Source organism: Abramis brama (assembly GCF_963993115.1).
Source record: "Abramis brama genome assembly, chromosome: 2".
NCBI lineage: Eukaryota > Metazoa > Chordata > Actinopteri > Cypriniformes > Leuciscidae > Abramis > Abramis brama.
The window spans coordinates 49,627,934-49,644,775 of NC_139964.1; the positions used below are offsets into that span (position 1 = coordinate 49,627,934).

Below are 16,842 nucleotides of genomic sequence, written 5' to 3' on the forward strand. Positions count from 1 at the left end.
CTATTTCCACGCTGTTGTTGTTTCGTTCAAACATTATGGACCATGGCAAGCAGACTTTGGATAAAAAAGGAGAACTAAAACGAGAATCAATATCAGCGCGGTGTTTTCGAGATGCCGAGAGCTCCCATAGACAGTATATAACGTTAAACGAGAGCTCCACGTCCGAGACTTCGACCGCTCCTACATGTACTTTATTAAACAGGTGAGCACATTTACATAAAACTAATCAATGTTATATTCAACAATGATAAAATGTCAGAATATGATCTGTATGTTATTCTAATGTTGATCTAGCTTACTGCTAGTCTCATACAGACAGACTAACACATACATTTCAACACATTCAAATGCAGTTTAGTGTGCTAGTGTAATGTTAGACCAAGTGAAACAGTGCTGCGTTACGTCACAAGTTTAATTTGTCTAATAAACTGACCTGTGAGTAGGGCTGAAACGATTAGTCGACATTGTCAACAAAATATCTTGTTGTCGAGTAGTCGTTTGATCCCACGTGACCTAATGTAAGGGCCTGCAATATCGCGATTTGACCGCTACGGCGCTGTAGCGCTAGAGAGTAATGCAGCCGTTACAAATGCTATTGCGGTAGAAGAAAACACAGCGCGAATTATGACGGAGTCAGAATGTCTAAACGAATCCGAACTAGCAAGGTGTGTGAAAGTTTCACAAAACTTCAAACCAAGAATGCTGTCGTGTGCAATACATGCTAGGTGGAACTTGCTTTTCACGGGAGCATAACATGCATGTAAAAGCGCAAAACGAGCCGGTGAGAGGTGAATGTTCTCCAGCTGGAGCTAACGTTAAATAACTAGCAGTAAATCTCTTTATTAGAGAATGCAATACTACTACTAATAGCAATAATATGAACAATAATAATATAATTACAGTAATGTGATGATTTATTTTTGCATAGAATAAAGCTTGATCGAGCTTAGGAGTCAGTGCTGTTTTTATTATTGTAACACTATTAGGTATTACAGTCTTATCACTTGCCTCTATTTTGTTCCATATTCATGAACTTAGGTAAAGTTGGTTTTATATTCGCACATTCGCACTTTCACGTCTCAATAACAAGCGCAATAAAGCACATTTTTGCTGAATAAAAGCCGCTACATGATCTTTAGGACAAAGATGGTGAACTACAACACTCTCCACAATCGATCAAAACGAGCAAATATTGTTTTAATGGCATACAAAGTTGCGACTGTTCACTGAACATTCAATGTGTGTGGTAAAGAAGATTAGGGACCGTCTAAAAAGGTCAATTTTTTTGCCATTGTGCGCAAACAGACAACTACATTTTTACAAAGTACAGATGTACAGTACCAGCAAATCTCTCTCACATTATGTGTTCTAATGCTATTGATTGTACTTTAGCAACAATAAAAAAATGCATTATAATGATTGTATTTAGGAAACCTGCCTCACTTTACATAATGTACATACATATTTTTAGAAAAAAATTACATTAATTCACCAAAGGGATTTTTTACTATCCGAAGGTTGTAGCATGTTCCTAGTGACCACACTGACTTACTACAGGTGAAATTTTGACAACACCTCCTTTAATGTACGTACAATAATCAAATATGTTTATAAAAAATTTACTGTAATTCACCTAAAGTATTTTTTACTGTTCCAAAGGCTGTAGTGCTTTCCTAGTGACCAGACTGAGTTACTACACATGAATTTTTGACAATACCTCCTTTACTGTACGTACAATAATCAAATATGTTTATGAAAAAATTACTGTTATTCCCCTAAAGTATTTTTTCCTGTTCCAAAGGCTGTAGTGCTTTCCTAGTGATCAGACTGACTTACTCCAGGTGGAATTTTGACAATTACCTCCTTTACTGTAAGTACAATAAACAAATACATTTAAGAAAAAATTACAGTAATTCCCCTAAAGTATTTTTTCCTGTTCCAAAGGCTGTAGTGTTTTCCTAGTGACCACACTGACGTACTACAGGTGGAATTTTGACAATACCTCCTTTACTGTACGTACAATAAACAAATACGTTTAAGGAAAAATTACAGTAATTCAAGTAAAGTATTTTTTCCCGTTCCAAAGGCTGTAGTGCTTTCCTAGTGACCACACTTACTTACTACAGGTGGAATTTGGAGAATACCTCCTTCACTGTCCGTACAATAAACAAATAAGTTCAAGAAAAAATTACAGTAATTCCCCTAAAGTATTTTTTTCTGTTCCAAAGGCTGTAGTGCTTTCCTAGTGACCACACTGACTTACTACAGGTGGAATTTGGACAATACCTCCTTCACTGTCCGTACAATAAACAAATAAGTTCAAGAAAAAATTACAGTAATTCCCCTAAAGTATTTTTTTCTGTTCCAAAGGCTGTAGTGCTTTCCTAGTGACCACACTGACTTACTACAGGTGGAATTTTGACAATACCTCCTTTACTGTACATACAATAAACAAATAAGTGTAAGAAAAAATTACAGTAATTCCCCTAAAGTATTTTTTCATGTTCCAAAGGCTGTAGTGCTTTCCTAGTGACCACACTGACTTACTCCAGGTGGAATTTGGACAATACCTCCTTTACTGTACATACAATAAACAAATAAGTGTAAGAAAAAATTACAGTAATTCCCCTAAAGTATTTTTTTCTGTTCCAAAGGCTGTAGTGTTTTCCTTGTGACCACACTGACGTACTACAGGTGGAATTTGGACAATACCTCCTTGACTGTACGTACAATAAACAAATACGTTTAAGAAAAAATTACAGTAATTCCCCTAAAGTATTTTTTCCTGTTCCAAAGGCTGTAGTGTTTTCCTTGTGACCACACTGACGTACTACAGGTGGAATTTGGACAATACCTCCTTTACTGTACGTACAATAAACAAATAAGTTCAAGAAAAAATTACAGTAATTCCCCTAAAGTATTTTTTCATGTTCCAAAGGCCGTAGTGCTTTCCTAGTGACCACACTGACTTACTACAGGTGGAATTTTGACAATACCTCCTTTACTGTAAGTACAATAAACTAATACATTTAAGAAAAAATTACAGTAATTCCCCTAAAGTATTTTTTCCTGTTCCAAAGGCTGTAGTGTTTTCCTAGTGACCACACTGACGTACTACAGGTGGAATTTTGACAATACCTCCTTTACTGTACATACAATAAACAAATAAGTTTATGAAAAAATTACAGTAATTCCCCTAAAGTATTTTTTCCTGTTCCAAAGGCTGTAGTGCTTTCCTAGTGACCACAGTGACTTACTACAGGTGGAATTTTGACAATACCTCCTTTACTGTACGTACAATAAACAAATAAGTTCAAGAAAAAATTACAGTAATTCCCCTAAAGTATTTTTTTCTGTTCCAAAGGCTGTAGTGCTTTCCTAGTGACCACACTGACTTACTACAGGTGGAATTTTGACAATACCTCCTTTACTGTACATACAATAAACAAATAAGTGTAAGAAAAAATTACAGTAATTCCCCTAAAGTATTTTTTCATGTTCCAAAGGCTGTAGTGCTTTCCTAGTGACCACACTGACTTACTCCAGGTGGAATTTTGACAATACCTCCTTTACTGTACATACAATAAACAAATAAGTGTAAGAAAAAATTACAGTAATTCCCCTAAAGTATTTTTTTCTGTTCCAAAGGCTGTAGTGCTTTCCTAGTGACCACACTGACTTACTACAGGTGGAATTTTGACAATACCTCCTTTACTGTACATACAATAAACAAATAAGTGTAAGAAAAAATTACAGTAATTCCCCTAAAGTATTTTTTCTGTTCCAAAGGCTGTAGTGTTTTCCTTGTGACCACACTGACGTACTACAGGTGGAATTTGGACAATACCTCCTTGACTGTACGTACAATAAACAAATACGTTTAAGAAAAAATTACAGTAATTCCCCTAAAGTATTTTTTCCTGTTCCAAAGGCTGTAGTGTTTTCCTTGTGACCACACTGACGTACTACAGGTGGAATTTGGACAATACCTCCTTTACTGTACGTACAATAAACAAATAAGTTCAAGAAAAAATTACAGTAATTCCCCTAAAGTATTTTTTCATGTTCCAAAGGCCGTAGTGCTTTCCTAGTGACCACACTGACTTACTACAGGTGGAATTTTGACAATACCTCCTTTACTGTAAGTACAATAAACTAATACATTTAAGAAAAAATTACAGTAATTCCCCTAAAGTATTTTTTCCTGTTCCAAAGGCTGTAGTGTTTTCCTAGTGACCACACTGACGTACTACAGGTGGAATTTTGACAATACCTCCTTTACTGTACGTACAATAAACAAATAAGTTTATGAAAAAATTACAGTAATTCCCCTAAAGTATTTTTTCCTGTTCCAAAGGCTGTAGTGCTTTCCTAGTGACCACAGTGACTTACTACAGGTGGAATTTTGACAATACCTCCTTTACTGTACGTACAATAAACAAATAAGTTCAAGAAAAAATGACAGTAATTCCCCTAAAGTATTTTTTCATGTTCCAAAGGCTGTAGTGTTTTCCTACAGACCAGACTGACTTACTACAGGTGGAATTTTGACAAAAAGTCCCTTACTGTACGTTCAATAAACAAATAAGTTCAAGAAAAAATTACAGTAATTCCCCTAAAGTATTTTTTCCTGTTCCAAAGGCTGTAGTGTTTTCCTTGTGACCACACTGACGTACTACAGGTGGAATTTGGACAATACCTCCTTTACTGTACGTACAATAAACAAATACGTTTAAGAAAAAATTACAGTAATTCCCCTAAAGTATTTTTTCCTGTTCCAAAGGCTGTAGTGCTTTCCTAGTGACCACAGTGACTTACTATAGGTGGAATTTTGACAATACCTCCTTTACTGTACGTACAATAAACAAATAAGTTCAAGAAAAAATTACAGTAATTCCCCTAAAGTATTTTTTCCTGTTCCAAAGGCTGTAGTGCTTTCCTAGTGACCACACTGACGTACTACAGGTGGAATTTTGACAATACCTCCTTTACTGTAAGTACAATAAACAAATACATTTAAGAAAAAATTACAGTAATTCCCCTAAAGTATTTTTTCGTGTTCCAAAGGCTGTAGTACTTTCCTACAGACCAGACTGATTACTACAAGTGAAATTTTGACAAAAACTCCCTTACTGTATGTACAATACACAAATATGTTTTTTTTTAAATTACTGTAATTCCCCTAAAGTATTTTTTCATGTTCCAAATGCTGTAGTGCTTTCCTAGTGACCACACTGACGTACTACAGGTTGAATTTTGACAATACCTCCTTTACTGTACGTACAATAAACAAATAAGTTCAAGAAAAAAATACAGTAATTCAAGTAAAGTATTTTTTCCTATTCCAAAGGCTGTAGTGCTTTCCTAGTGACCACACTGACTTACTACAGGTGGAATTTTGACAATACCTCCTTTACTGTATGTACAATAAACAAATAAGTTTAAGAAAAAATTACAGTAATTCCCCTAAAGTATTTTTTCCTGTTCCAAAGGCTGTAGTGCTTTCCTAGTGATCAGACTGACTTACTACAGAATGAATTTTGACATTACCTCTTTTACTGTACGCACAATAAACAAATACATTTAAGAAAAAATTACTGTAATTCCCCTAAAGTATTTTTTCCTGTTCCAAAGGCTGTAGTGCTTTCCTAGTGATCAGACTGACATACTACAGGTGGAATTTTGACAATACCTCTTTTACTGTATGTACAATAAACAAATAAGTTCAAGAAAAAATTACAGTAATTCAAGTAAAGTATTTTTTCCTATTCCAAAGGCTGTAGTGCTTTCCTAGTGACCACACTGACTTACTATAGGTGAAATTTTGACAATACCTCCCTTACTGTACGTTCAGTATACAAATATTAATTAAAAATAAATTACAGTAATTCACCTATAGTGTTTTTTAGATATTCCAAAGGTTGTAGTGCTTTCATAGTGATCAGACTGACTTACTACATGTTAAATACTGCCAATACCTTACTGTATAGTACAAACATATTATTATTAAAAAGTTACTGTAATTTCTCCTTTTTTCATGTTCCAAAGGTTATAGTATGTTCCCAGTGATCGCTCTACTCAATTAACTTTGATAAATGTATTAGGTAAAAGTATGTATTAGAACTGCTGTTCCTTGTACAACACAATTCTTTCATTGATTAAAAATAGCAGATATTTTAGGTTAATAATATTTTCAATGTTATAAATAAGCAACGCCCTTATTGTAATTATTCAAGTTACGTTTTTGTTATGAAGTCCTGAAGAAGTGGATTCTGGAACACACTGCTGCTTCAATGTATATCTAATGAGTGATTATAATCAAGGTATTAATCAATAGTTTTCCTTCTATATATCAAATGAGTTGAATGACTTCTCTAGGCTTATGAGATTTTACTTTGTTATATAAATTATCAGTGTGATTATCGAAAATGTTATTTCATGTATCATTTAAATATAAGTCTGTATTTGATATCTGAGGTGTAACGTAAGGGTCTGGCCCATGCCCGGAATGCAGTAACAGTGCTTGCTCATTTAGCCTGGCTTCCAGAGATGAAATATGGACTTCTTTAACAGGTGTCACTACATCCATCTGCTTTTCTTGGCTACCCTGATAGCAATGGTCTCAGGAGTTATTGAAACCTATAGTTGAGAGACCATTTCTTAGTTAAAATCTTTACTTTACAGTTAGATTTAAAGTATCCTCTCCTTGAGATAAATAACATGTTATATTAATGTTTTGAGAAGACTCTCCTCCTCACCAAATCCAATCTTGAAGAAACTGTGTCTGTGTGTGTTAGTATTCTTGGTTACATGTTAAGGAACAAGTGGAAATATAGCTGCAAGCAGCGATACGGGGCCAAGCCCCTGAAGCAGCAGCAAGAGCAGTAATAGTAAAAACAGCAGAAATTGAAGAAAAAAGAGCTGGTTTAGAAGTATAGGTGAAAATGAACTCATAATGAACAGAAGTTCAGATGAGAATGAACATATAATGAAGAAGATATATATATATATATATATATATTAATCCAAAAGGAAGAAAGATTAGTACAACGTTGAATAATAAAGGAATCGACATGACACAACATTACACACATTTTTTTTTAAATCATCCCACGCGGGGCTCGAACCCATTACCTCTGGGTCAGATACCTGTCACTCATATCATTGCGCCACTGGGAAATTGCATATTTGGCAAGATGAAGAAGGACCAGTAGTTCAAGTGAAAAGCAATTCAAAATGAATAATTTTTGTATAAATTCACTGCATGATGTATTTATTGAGTTCGCTCACATATAGACACCATGTCTGGAACACAAGCAACTTTTACACCACTTAAGGCCACAATACCTCTTGCGGTCTGGGAATGAGCCACACAGGATTCAAACCCACAACCGGAATGGTTCAGGGCTCGTGGCGTGTGGTTTAGCAGCTTGCACCACTCAGATGACGCTGTCTTCCCAAGCTGCCGAGGAGAGGCTTAAGTGTAAGAATGAGCACACAAAGGCATGTTAACCAGATTAGTTAAGTTAGCAAGTTAAGTTAGCTTAATGCTAATGTAGTTTATGGTTATCCTGATAGCTGAAGAGCCACATTAGAAAGAATGGCATCAGGTTAGCATGCTAACCAATTAGCATGCTAAGCTAACTACCATAAGGCAACAAATACAGGTAAAATTTGGAGGAATGTATATCAGAAACGATAGCAAAAATAAAAAATCTGTTCAGTCACTTCTGTGTGGCTTGGTCCAAAGATCATCTGAGGCAATTTTTGTAAAAATTGAACAAAATTTGAATGAGGAGTAGCACAAAAAAATTAACACTGTACTTTTCAAAATGGCCACCTCCGTTAATGTGCAGAGTCTTAACGTAAGATATTGATTGTGATCACCATAATGAGTGGAATCAGGTGTACTAAGTTTCATTTTACATCTATTTATATTCACATCTAGTTCAAAGGGTTTGTAAGGCCCGTGAAATTGGCCCAATGGAGGTTTTCCAATAACACAGGGAAGGTATCACGTGTTCTGTCCTCACTCATGCAAAGTATTTGGTTGTTTAAATTTACAATACATATAGTTATATATTCTCTCGTAATTTCATCTGACTCCATAAATGAAAGGGTTTTAATGATATCTGTGGATCATTAATCATTAGTGAATGTTTGACTATTCCTTTTAACCATTAAATGAACAATGTCAAAATCAGTTAGAATAATCACATGTAACAATTTAATATTTCAGATATTAGAGATCAATTCCACAATCAATTCGAATATCTAGTACATGGTTATACATTGGTTACACCAAATAATCTTACCCAGTTTGCACCTGAGATAGAGAGAGAAAAAGGGAAAGAGAGGGAGAGAGAAAGAGAGAGAGAGAAAGAGAGAGAGAGAGAAAGAGACCACCTATTCCATTCGTGTCCAGCAAAGAAGAGACTCGATAGAGCAAGCACACCTTCCTTTATACTGTTTGCTCAGGTGACATGGGGGATGGGGAAGACCACCCTCAAATGGCTTAACCAGTTTTCTCTAAACTTCTATAAACCTTATTACCTTTTATTTTATCTATCTGGATATGAGATATCTGTACCACTCACTTTGAGACCTTTCAAATGACACTAAAAACATAAGTTATTGATCAACATTCGCATCAAACCATCAAACCATGTTCTTGAGTGTGTTCTTTGTTGTTTCTGAGAGGAAGTCAGGCTGTATGGGGGAGGTCGAATGCTAATTAGCCAGCAAGGCCCCTTTGTCTCATAGACTAGGCCGCAACCAATATTTTCAGTCTTACAGCTTCAAAAGCTATAATCCTTTTAATGTTAATTTTTTAACTGGTGGTGGCGCTATAGAGTTGGTCCTAGACTGGAGACTCAAAAATTGGTCCAATTACTATTCATTAGAATCAATACAAGTGTGGAAGGTCACGACATGCCTAAATTCAGGGTCCGAATGTCAGCCACATAATTGATGGAGATATGCTTCAGTCTATCTATGTGTAGAAAATGTGTGGTTATTTATTAGCCAATCAGAATCATTCAACCTGAAGCAATGACAAAGCTTAGACCTTGGTGAAGGGTATAATTGCTGTGATTTTTGTAAATGTAAGGGGAAGCGGCCTACTTTTGATCACTGGTTCTGATTCTTGACTTCTGCCTGATGAAACTGCAAACATTCTTCAGTAAAATTTCCTTTAATTTATTATAATTCTGACTCTTGTCTTAAATTGAGTGCACTTCTAACTCCTGGTCTTAATAAATTATATCTGGTCCTTGCGTCTTTAACTATAAGTCCCAAAATACAGATATACAGTGGTAATCCATATTGCAATAAGGACAATAAAGCAGAAGTTTCAACAGATATTCTTTAATGATGTTCCACTGTTTAAGGTGCACAGTGAACACAACCATTGGGCATCTTTTTCAGGTAGCTTGTCTGGTGATAGTCCAATGCAGCATACATTGGGTACCATCTTTGGCACTGTTCACGTTGGTAAACATGACAAGGATTAATTATGTAACAAACCACTAACAGTTATAGTTATGTGTGTTAACCAATTACATAATGCAATGAATAAATATTGAATAAAATGTTCAATTGCTTAAATATTTTTGTTTACCCAAAGTAGTCCTGACTGGAAACATTTGAAAAAATTGTATTCAAACACACACATTTGTTTTACTTAAACTTTTACGTCACTTCACTAAAAGAAAATATAGTAAAGTAAAAAGTACTTGACAAAACAATCAGTTAAAGGGTTTATGATAATATAAGAACAACTTAAACCAAGAGAGGATCAACAACAGCAAGATTTTAAAGAAGTGATATTGAAATTTTACTCTAACCACAAGGAATTAATTACAACTTTTATGTATAATCTCAGTGGAACAATTAGAAAGATAATAGAAATAAAATTGCACTGTACAGTATCTTGAATGCCTCCATGATCTTGATGTTCGTTATCTGTCAGATTTGCTGCACCAATGCATACAGGTTCAGTCACTACTGTTAATAATAATGTAGCCCCTATTAATGTACTACAACCTTAAACAAACAAAACCCCTTTTAGTGAATTACAGTTATTATATATATTATTATGTAAAACAGTATTATTAGGTATTGTCAAAATTTTACCTGGAGTAAGTCAGTGTGGTCACTAGGAAAGCACTACAATCTTTGGAATATATATATATATAAAACACACTATAGGTGAATTACAGTTTATTACATAAGCATATGTAATAAACACATGTAATAATGTTTATTACATAAAAATATTTGATAATTGTACAGTAAAGGAGGTATTGTCAAAATTTCACCTGTAGTAAGTCGGTGTGGTCACTAGGGAAGCACTACAGCTTTTGGAACATGAAAAAATACTTTAGGGGAATTACTGTAATTTTTTCTTAAACTTATTTGTTTATTGAACGTACAGTAAGGGACTTTTTGTCAAAATTCCACCTATAGTAAGTCAGCGTGGTCTGTAGGAAAGCACTACAGCCTTTGGAACAGGAAAAAATACTTTAGGGGAATTACTGTAATTTTTTCTTAAATGTATTTGTTTATTGTGCGTACAGTAAAAGAGGTATTGTCAAAATTCAACCTGGAGTAAGTCAGTCTGATCACTAGGAAAGCACTACAGCCTTTGGAACAGGAAAAAATACTTTAGGGGAATTACTGTAATTTTTTCTTACACTTATTTGTTTATTGTACGTACAGTAAAGGAGGTATTGTCAAAATTCCACCTGGAGTAAGTCAGTCTGATCACTAGGAAAGCACTACAGCCTTTGAAACAGGAAAAAATAGTTTAGGGTAATTACAGTAATTTTTTTGGAAATGTATTAGTTTTTTGTACGTACAGTAAGGGAGTTATTGTCCAAATTCCACCTGGAGTAAGTCAGTCAGGTCACTAGGAAAGCACTACAGCCTTTGAAACATTAAAAAATAGTTTAGAGGAATTACAGTAATTTTTTTGGAAACGTATTAGTTTTTTGTACGTACAGTAAGGGAGTTATTGTCCAAATTCCACCTGGAGTAAGTCAGTGTGGTCACTGGGAAAGCACTACAGCCTTTGAAACAGGAAAAAATAGTTTAGGGTAATTACAGTAATTTTTTTGGAAACGTATTAGTTTTTTGTACGTACAGTAAGGGAGTTATTGTCCAAATTCCACCTGGAGTAAGTCAGTGTGGTCACTGGGAAAGCACTACAGCCTTTGAAACAGGAAAAAATAGTTTAGGGTAATTACAGTAATTTTTTTGGAAACGTATTAGTTTTTTGTACGTACAGTAAGGGAGTTATTGTCCAATTTCCACCTGGAGTAAGTCAGTGTGATCACTAGGAAAGCACTACAGCCTTTGAAACATTAAAAAATAGTTTAGAGGAATTACAGTAATTTTTTTGGAAACGTATTAGTTTTTTGTACGTACAGTAAGGGAGTTATTGTCCAAATTCCACCTGGAGTAAGTCAGTGGGGTCACTGGGAAAGCACTACAGCCTTTGAAACAGGAAGAAATAGTTTAGGGTAATTACAGTAATTTTTTTGGAAATGTATTAGTTTTTTGTACGTACAGTAAGGGAGTTATTGTCCAAATTCCACCTGGAGTAAGTCAGTCAGGTCACTAGGAAAGCACTACAGCCTTTGGAACAGGAAAAAATAGTTTAGAGGAATTACAGTAATTTTTTTGGAAACGTATTAGTTTTTTGTACGTACAGTAAGGGAGTTATTGTCCAAATTCCACCTGGAGTAAGTCAGTGTGGTCACTAGGAAAGCACTACAGCCTTTGAAACAGGAAAAAATAGTTTAGGGTAATTACAGTAATTTTTTTGGAAATGTATTAGTTTTTTGTACGTACAGTAAGGGAGTTATTGTCCAAATTCCACCTGGAGTAAGTCAGTGTGGTCACTGGGAAAGCACTACAGCCTTTGAAACAGGAAAAAATAGTTTAGGGTAATTACAGTAATTTTTTTGGAAACGTATTAGTTTTTTGTACGTACAGTAAGGGAGTTATTGTCCAAATTCCACCTGGAGTAAGTCAGTGTGATCACTAGGAAAGCACTACAGCCTTTGAAACATTAAAAAATAGTTTAGAGGAATTACAGTAATTTTTTTGGAAACGTATTAGTTTTTTGTACGTACAGTAAGGGAGTTATTGTCCAAATTCCACCTGGAGTAAGTCAGTGTGGTCACTGGGAAAGCACTACAGCCTTTGAAACAGGAAAAAATAGTTTAGGGTAATTACAGTAATTTTTTTGGCTACGTATTAGTTTTTTGTACGTACAGTAAGGGAGTTATTGTCCAAATTCCACCTGGAGTAAGTCAGTGTGATCACTAGGAAAGCACTACAGCCTTTGAAACATTAAAAAATAGTTTAGAGGAATTACAGTAATTTTTTTGGAAACGTATTAGTTTTTTGTACGTACAGTAAGGGAGTTATTGTCCAAATTCCACCTGGAGTAAGTCAGTGGGGTCACTGGGAAAGCACTACAGCCTTTGAGACAGGAAAAAATAGTTTAGGGTAATTACAGTAATTTTTTTGGAAATGTATTAGTTTTTTGTACGTACAGTAAGGGAGTTATTGTCCAAATTCCACCTGGAGTAAGTCAGTCAGGTCACTGGGAAATCACTACAGCCTTTGGAACAGGAAAAAATAGTTTAGAGGAATTACAGTAATTTTTTTGGAAACGTATTAGTTTTTTGTACGTACAGTAAGGGAGTTATTGTCCAAATTCCACCTGGAGTAAGTCAGTGTGGTCACTAGGAAAGCACTACAGCCTTTGAAACAGGAAAAAATAGTTTAGGGTAATTACAGTAATTTTTTTGGAAATGTATTAGTTTTTTGTACGTACAGTAAGGGAGTTATTGTCCAAATTCCACCTGGAGTAAGTCAGTGTGGTCACTGGGAAAGCACTACAGCCTTTGAAACAGGAAAAAATAGTTTAGGGGAATTACAGTAATTTTTTTGGAAACGTATTAGTTTTTTGTACGTACAGTAAGGGAGTTATTGTCCAAATTCCACCTGGAGTAAGTCAGTGTGGTCACTGGGAAAGCACTACAGCCTTTGAAACAGGAAAAAATAGTTTAGGGTAATTACAGTAATTTTTTTGGCTACGTATTAGTTTTTTGTACGTACAGTAAGGGAGTTATTGTCCAATTTCCACCTGGAGTAAGTCAGTGTGATCACTAGGAAAGCACTACAGCCTTTGAAACATTAAAAAATAGTTTAGAGGAATTACAGTAATTTTTTTGGAAACGTATTAGTTTTTTGTACGTACAGTAAGGGAGTTATTGTCCAAATTCCACCTGGAGTAAGTCAGTGTGGTCACTGGGAAAGCACTACAGCCTTTGAAACAGGAAAAAATAGTTTAGGGTAATTACAGTAATTTTTTTGGAAACGTATTAGTTTTTTGTACGTACAGTAAGGGAGTTATTGTCCAATTTCCACCTGGAGTAAGTCAGTGTGATCACTAGGAAAGCACTACAGCCTTTGAAACATTAAAAAATAGTTTAGAGGAATTACAGTAATTTTTTTGGAAACGTATTAGTTTTTTGTACGTACAGTAAGGGAGTTATTGTCCAAATTCCACCTGGAGTAAGTCAGTGGGGTCACTGGGAAAGCACTACAGCCTTTGAAACAGGAAAAAATAGTTTAGGGTAATTACAGTAATTTTTTTGGAAATGTATTAGTTTTTTGTACGTACAGTAAGGGAGTTATTGTCCAAATTCCACCTGGAGTAAGTCAGTGTGGTCACTGGGAAAGCACTACAGCCTTTGAAACAGGAAAAAATTGTTTAGGGTACTTACAGTAATTTTTTTGGAAACGTATTAGTTTTTTGTACGTACAGTTGTAAGACCCAGGAACAGATATAATGAAAGAAGACCAGGAGTCGTTCAATCAAATAAGTAAAATTTTACTGAAGAATAGTTTGCAGTTAAATTGGTAGAGCCAGCGTCAAAGTCACGAGAAGGCCGCAAGCCAACTCTACCTTACAAACAAATCTCACACAATTATACCTTTTTCAAGGTCATGCATTACATAATCGTTTACTTCTGATTGGCTAAGAGAACATAAAGTCTAAACAATAATACATTTTTGATAGATAAGTGGGTATATCGCCATTAATCAGAATATTTGTCGTCCATTTCCGAGATTTAAGTCCGTGGTGACCTTCTTCCAGGGTCCAAGAATGTTGTATATCACAAAGTTCTGAACCTGCAAAGAATAAAAAATGCGCGCACACACACACACACACACACACACACACACACACACCTGCTCTTTGAGGCTGAAGAAGGCCTGAGCTCATTATCAGAAGAGCAATCCGCCTAAACAGGCTGATAAAACATTTCACTCCAGGAAAGCAGGAACAATAATATGCCTTTACTCCACTCCCTAGAAATACACATGAGATGTTCACTTGATGAAAATAAGGTGAAATTATGTATAAATTGACCCTCAAACTTATACAAGTCAACTAAGACAGATATATAGATGAAGATATGCGGATATTGTTGTGAAATATGCAATTATTCTATTGTAATCATGGCTTGTTGTATATGAAGTATTTATGGGTCATAGTAAACCACAATTGTAACTAATAAAAAAGTGGTTTTATAATGAAAGTTACCATAAGTAGTTGTTAAACAATTTATTAAGAAAGTGTTTACTGCACTGTAAAAAAAGAAAAGTTGACTTAACTTAAAATTATAAGGCAACTTACTGCAGATTTTTTGAGTTGACTCAACTAAAACATCTCTATAGTTGAGTTGACTCGATTATAACATCTCCAGTTGAGTAAACTCTATTAGTTGAGTCAACTCAAAAAATCTGTGCAGCAAGTTGCCTTAGAATTTTAAGTTTAGTCAACTTTTCTTTTACAGTGTGTAAAACACTTGTATTAATAATCATTGTAACCATATATTGAGAAAATAGTTTATTAAGAAAAACACCTGAACTTGTTTTATAAAGATTTTATTATGAAGCTGGTTTATTAAGGAAAACACTGTAACTTGTTTTATAAATATTTTTATTATGAAAATGTTTTTTTAAAGAAAAGCATACCACACTGAAGGTTGTAAGCATTTATTAAGCAGATGATGGTGGCAGAGTAGAGAGGAATTGAAAATGTATTAGAAAGAGCTTTGCAAAAGACAGGAGAAAAATGCCATCATTATCATCTATGTGTTGCAGACGAGATACAGAAGATACAGCCATGATGGAAAGGTCCAGAAAAAGAGGACAAAGAGACGAAGAGTTTTATATGTGAAAGTCTTAAGGGGTCTTCCAGAAATAATGACAGTTCAAGAATTTGTGTTTGACCAATGGGCTGTAATACACTGAATGTATGCAGATGGAGTTTCCAGGAGTCCCAAGACAATCCCAAGACAATTATCATCAAAAGGCCCCTTGCATGTGAACACAACCCAAGGGCACACACTGGAATGCACCTAAAAGAAAATAAATACAGAAATGATTAGGATACTACTTGATTGTTACATTTTTAATTAGAATAAAGTAATCATTCAAAAGGATATATATAATTTAATTGAAGAAACAGGGGATTCTGACCCCAACCTTTCAGTACGTACAGTAAGGGAGATATTGTCAAAATTTCACCTGTAGCAAGTCAGTGTGGGATAGTGTAAGTCAATAAGAAAGCACTACAGGCTTTGGAACAGGAAAAATACTTTTGGGGAATTACTGTAATTTTTTTAAAATTAATATTTGTATACTGAACGTACAGTAAGGGAGATACTGTGAAAATTCCACCTGTATTAAGTCAGTCTGGTCAGTAGGAACATACTATAACCTTTGGAACATGAAAAAATCTCTTTCGTGAATAATTGTAACTTTTACATAAAACATTTTTGCGTACTGTATGTACAATAGCCTACACAAAAGTACACTAAAGCAGTCTAGGTGAATACACAGCAAATATCAAACCTGAAACATTTTTTTTTTTTTTAACTTGACTATGTTCACACTTGATCTTACATGATCAAGTCTGCAACTTGGGTATTGCTTTTTATATTTGCTTCGTATATTTGTGGTGTTCTGCGTTTAATATCTTGTGAGCTGAATATTGTTACTTCACAAATAACATTGTTTTAATATTTAAATCTTCTTCTTAAAATGAGCTTTCCTTCGGGTTTGCACTTTGCAGATGGTCCCTTCTTAGCAGCCTGCGCATAGAGATCAATGTATTTTGTCCAGTGAGAAGGAAAGATCGTTTTGAGGAAAATTATGTTGTAGCTTATGATGTTTAATCTGTAGTTATATGTGATAGGTGTTTTGTGTAGCAACGACGTTTAGTTTACGAGTTATTGAACGCGGAAGTCCGCGAATGTGCGAATATGCGAATATAAAACCAACTTTACCTAAGTTATTCATGAAGACTTACAAAAGGAGATGTTATGAAGAATATCGTGTCAGTTACTTTTTCATACTGTAAATTAAAAGGTGAATGAGAATGTCTCTATTAGATCAATTGTCATGTCAATTTTATAATATCAACTTAACTCATGTCAACTTATGATAATTGTTTGCAGATTAAGTTTGTCTGTATTGCAGCTGATTCATTTTTGTTGATTTTTTTCTATTGAAAAAGAACCGAATATTTAAACAATGCTTAGAGAGCATTTGTGTGTGATTTGAGTTGGACAGAAATCTGAAAACTTAAAGAGAATGACCTGTTTAGTTGCTCAAAGTTCATTAAAACAACCATTTCAAAAGCTGAAGTGATTTTCTTTTTTATATTATAGTTGGAATATGTATAACTAATGTTTTAGAGTGTTTTAACTAGGGATGGGAACGACACGGGATTTGGGAAATCGACTGTCGAGG

The 16,842-nt window shown here is 34.7% G+C and overlaps 1 protein-coding gene and 1 long non-coding RNA gene across 4 annotated transcripts in view; both read left to right on the top strand.

The window, feature by feature from the left end:
* usp53b (ubiquitin specific peptidase 53b) overlaps positions 1-16,842 on the top strand; it is a 111,723-nt gene that overhangs the window by 50,859 nt on the left and 44,022 nt on the right. The window lies entirely within an intron of this gene.
* LOC311071969 lies at positions 1,659-16,381 on the top strand. The gene is made up of 3 exons (XR_014603956.1): positions 1,659-1,727; positions 1,802-1,870; positions 15,190-16,381. It is a non-coding gene; the product is annotated as an uncharacterized lncRNA (long non-coding RNA).